Source organism: Cyrtonyx montezumae, unplaced genomic scaffold (genome assembly GCF_038088225.1).
Source record: "Cyrtonyx montezumae isolate F1298 unplaced genomic scaffold, pur_monq_1.0 scaffold_9, whole genome shotgun sequence".
In the NCBI taxonomy this organism is placed as follows: Eukaryota; Metazoa; Chordata; class Aves; order Galliformes; family Odontophoridae; genus Cyrtonyx; species Cyrtonyx montezumae.
This window is the reverse complement of record NW_027072100.1, coordinates 197,835-202,810: the sequence shown is the minus strand read 5'-3', so window position 1 is coordinate 202,810 and position 4,976 is coordinate 197,835. Positions and strand designations below refer to the sequence as shown.

Here is a 4,976-nt window from a genome sequence, read left to right as displayed (position 1 = left end):
GTGCTATTTCACAGCAACTGGAAACAAGCCCACGAGCTCCCTTTATCCTGCACTAAGCAGCAGTGAATCTCTTTGCCTCCCAGGTCTCAATCACAGCCGTTCACAATGAGTGCAGCAGAAGTGCTCAGGATTTCTGACTTCACTGAGCACCCTTTGGGCATCATGAGTAGGATGAGACCATAGGAGAAAAAGCATCCCTATGACTTTGATTTTCAACCCACACATTTCTTGTGTCAGTTGTACAGATGCCTACAAGTACTTTTGCATTAGAAGTGATTTCAACTGACAAATTCTAAAAGAAAATCTGTGACCACAGCACCAACACATTCCTCACAAAGACGTGCTTGTTTCCTTGAGAGAAGAAAGGCAGAGGCCTTCATGGCAAACTCAATGTCATGAACTGTAGCTTACATCACTGACCTCAACAAACATTTCCCCCTTGGAAAGACCTGTCTCTAACTTTCATACTCCTTGGACAGGTCCTCATGCCCACAGGTCCTGATACCCAGAAGTGCCAAGTGCCCAACAGCAGCTCCATCAGCGAGTTCCTCCTGCTGGTGTTGGCAGACACGCGGCAGCTGCAGCTCCTGCACTTCTGGCTCTTCCTGGGTATCTACCTGGCTGCCCTCCTGGGCAACGGCCTCATCAGCACAGCCGTAGCCTGCGACCAGCGCCTGCACACCCCCATGGACTTCTTCCTTCTCAACCCTGCACTCCTCAACCTGGACTGCATCTCCACCACTCTCCCCAAAGCCATGGCCAATGCCCTCTGGGACACCAGGGCCATCTCCTACACAGGATGTGCTGCACAAGTTCTTATCTTTCCCTTCTTCATGACAGCAGAGTATTTCCTTCTCATAGTCATGGCCTATGACCAAGTTTGTTGCCATCTGCAAGCCCTTGCACTACAGGACCCTCCTGGGCAGCAGAGCTTGTGTCATCATGGCTGTAGCTGCCTCAGGCACTGCTGTTCTCTATGCTTTGCTGCACACTGCCAATACATTTCCTATACCACTGTGGCAGGACAACGCTGTGGACCAGTTCTTCTGTGAAATCGCCCAGATCCTTAGGCTCTCATGCTCACAGTCAGACTACCTCAGGGAAATGGAAATTATTTATTTTAGCATTTGTTTAATCTTCGTATGTTTAGTTTTCATTGTGCTGTCCTACGTGCATATCTTCAGGTCTGTGCTGAGGATGCCCTCTGAGCAAGGCTGGCACAAAACCTTATCCACGTGCCTCCCCCACCTGGCTGTGGTCTCTCTCTTTGTCTGCACTGGCTCGTTTGCCTACCTGAAGCCCCCTTCTCTCTCTTCTCCATCCCTGGACCTACTGGTATCATTTCTGTACTCAGTGGTGCCTCCAGCAGCGAATCCTCTCATCTACAGCCTGAGGAACCAGAAGCTCAAGAATGCAGTGAGCAATACATACTTGTTCAACTTCCAAAAAATGCACGTCAGCCTAACAGGAGCCCCAAGGTAATTCAGAAATCGTTTGGATAATCCCTTGTTATTATTTGCCTTCATTATTGTTTCCACTGGCATGACTGATTTAAAAAGTTTTCTTCTTGGCCTGCCACATTTCTGTCATGCTTTGACACACTTATCTCATGTACCTATAGATCAAGGCTCTCAGTTCATAAATACAATAAAGACACCAGCAGAAATACATGTCTCCATTCCCATGTTTTCCCATCTTCTCTGAAACTGGGAGAGCAACTCACGTATGCAGGAGTAGTTCAGGGGCCAAGAGCCCTTCTGCACCACAGAGCAGCAGCCTCAGTGCTCATGGGGGGCTGCCCCTCACTGCCTAGTGGGCCTGTCCTCTCATCTGTGTTTGAAACGGGGTTGCTGCTTCCCAGGTCCAATGGCCACGGACAGCAGCAGGACACGGTCTTGCAGTGCTGCTCTCTTTGCACTTCCACTCTTCCCTTTTTGTCTATGCGCTTGGGGACATGGGCAGACCACGAAGGTGGCTCTGGACATTTGTCACCCCCAGCCTCTGGCATCAGCCATTTCCAGCACTGACTGCACGTTTATGGCAGAGCTTTTCCCAAGCTCCTGAAGTACACCGATGACATTGCTGTGTGGGGGAGATACAGCAGAGGAAGTTTTTGAGAAAGGAGAGCAAGTAATCCAAATTATTCTGGGTGCAGGATTCACTATTAAGCAAAGCAAATAAAAGGGCCTGCAGAGGAAATTCCATTCCTAGGAATAAAGTGGCAAGATGGATGTCGTTAACGACCCAGTAGATGTGATTAACAACATTACTGCCATGTATCCACCCACTAGTAAAGAAGAAACTCAATCTTTTCTGGGCATAGTGGACTTTTGGAAAATGCACATTCCTGTCTGTAGCCTCATTGTAAACCCTCTTTATCAGGTAACAGAAGAAATACCATTTTGTGTGGGGGGCCTGAGAAACAGCAGGCCTTTGAGCAAATTAAGCAGGAGATTGCTCAAGCTGTGGTCATGGGGCCAGTGCAGATGGGACAAGATGTTCAGAATATCCTCTACACTGCTGCTGGAAAGGAAGGTCCCACTTGGAGTTTGTGGCAAAGAGCCTCTGGAGAGACCTGAGGCTGACCCTTTGGGTTCTGGAGTCGAGCATACAGGCGGTCTGAGGAGTGCTACATTCCAACTGAGAAGAAGATCTTAGCCATGTACGAGGGCATTTGAGCTGCTTCCGAAGAAATCAGCACTGAAATGCAGCTCCTTCTGGCACCTCGACTGCCAGTGCTGAGCTGGATGTTCAAGGAACAGCTCCCTCTACCCATCATGCTACTGATGCCACTTGGAGAAAGTGGATTGCGCTGATTGCACATCGAGTTTGGATGGGGAACCTCAGTCATCCAGGAATCCTGGAGGTGATCATGGACTGGCCTGAAGGTAAAAAGTTTGGAACAACACCAGCAGAAGATGTATCACATGCTTAAGAGACCCCCACCATACAATGAACTACCACACAATGAAAAGAGATACACCTTGTTCACTGACGGATTATGTCATGTTGCGGGGAAGCACTGCAAATGGAAGGCTGCTGTGTGGAGCCCCAGACGATGATGAGTTGCAGAGGCCACTGAAGGAGGAGAATCAAGTCAATTTGCAGAGGTAAAGGCTGTCCAACTGCCCTTACATGTGGCTGAATGGGAGAGGTGGCCAATGTTGTATCTTTATACTGACTTATGGATGGTGGCAAATGCTTTATGGGGGTGGTTGCAGCAGTGGGAACACAACAACTGGCAATGGAAGGGTAAACCTATTTGGGCTGCTGAACTGTGGAGAGACATTGGTGCCCAAACAAAAAATATGGTTGTAAAGGTGCATCACGTAAATGCTCAAGTGCCCAAGAGTCGGGCTACTGAGAAACAACAAAATAACCATCAGGCTCCACCTCAAATCACTGTCCTTTTTATTTAAACCTATCTGCTATGTGAATACCCTTCTCCCCCCTCCCCCCCACCCACAGAGCACACAGTTGTGCTTGGGCAGCCATGTGGCCACTGACAGTGCAGATTCTTCTTTCTTCCCTTTCTCCCTCTTTTTTTCCTTGTGTCCCTGTCATGGATAACACCATGACATGTGTGCACACTCATGGCTATGTGCAAAACTGGAGCTGTGTGTCTTCTTGCACATGGGTGTGCAAAGGGATTGGTTTGCACACAGTGGTGCACGTACACGTGTGCAATGAAATCTTTGCACATGACTATGGTTTTGCACATAGTTGCATGAACATGAATGGTGTGTGCAGTCAGAGTTGTCCAAACATGCGTGTGTGTATGCGTGAATGCACAGGTATGTGAGTAGGGAAGCCTTTGCACATGTATATATGCTTCTGCACATATGTGGATGTACAGATGCATGTGAAATGGTGTGCTTTCCAAAAATGCACATGAACATGTGCAAGGATGGAATTGCACACATCTTCATGTAAATGGGGCGTGCGAGGAGGTGTTTGCAAGTGAGAGTGCAGAGGTGGTGGGGTGGCCCCTGTGGGTATGTGCCTGAATGTGCGTGCATAAGGATGTAGTGACACTTGTAGTGATGCCATCATTTTCAAGCCATTGCTTCCTAGGGGCTAATTAAATAAAATACTTGAACAAAATTTCACACAGATTGCTGGCAAAGGTAAGCAATAACTGAAACGAGAGAGAAAGGCTCTGACCTTGCTGCTTGTTGTGCTGCTGGGACCCAGAAGGGCACAGGCATTTGGGAGGGCTGCATGACTGAGGGGCCTCTTCTGAGTGCTTTCCAGCACCTTCAGGTTTATCTTGAAAGATGGTTCCGTTTCCATTTCTTCCCAGTGCTGCTCACTCCTTTGGGCAGTGACTCCTTTTCTGCAGTGAAGCACAGCAGTTAACAGGTGCTAAAGCCTTACCCGAGGGGTGCACCATCCCACTCCTCTGCCTGGTTGCAGTTGCATTTCACCTGCCTTTTCCTCAGGTCAAAGCAGAATGAGTTGGCCTGCTTCAGCAGAACAGCTGCCTTCACGGAGGTGCAGATGCAGTCCGTCATTGTGGAATTCATCTTGAACCACACAGACGTCCTCTTCAGCTCCAAATTCAGCTCAGTCATTCGACATGGAGCAGGTGAGTGTCTCCCTCCAGTAGTTTTACCTTGATCAAAAAGAGTAGCAGACACTTAGTGGAAATCCAAGCCTCCTCCACTGTAGCTGAAATATGCTTTTGCTATCAAGGAGACAACAGATTTCCATGGTTTTATAGGAATAGGGCAAATATGGCAACTATTGTCTTCCTGAGATAGCCACAGATGCTCTACAAGAACATACGTCTGAACGTTTACCTGCGACCATTAGGTCCTAGCACTGAAAAGCCACATAGAACAACTTAAATCTCTTCCCCTTCTCCCTTTTTTCTTTTTAAAATCACTACTCATGTTAGCTGAGTAAATGTGAAGAGCACGAGCTCTTATTCCTCAGTTTGTTGCATCTGCTTTGATTACCTGACTAATACCAAC

General features: G+C 48.0%; 1 pseudogene; it reads left to right on the top strand.

The window, feature by feature from the left end:
- Positions 1-485: 485 nt before the first annotated feature.
- On the top strand, positions 486-1,482 carry LOC136060165 (olfactory receptor 14C36-like; annotated as a pseudogene).
- Positions 1,483-4,976: the final 3,494 nt, after the last annotated feature.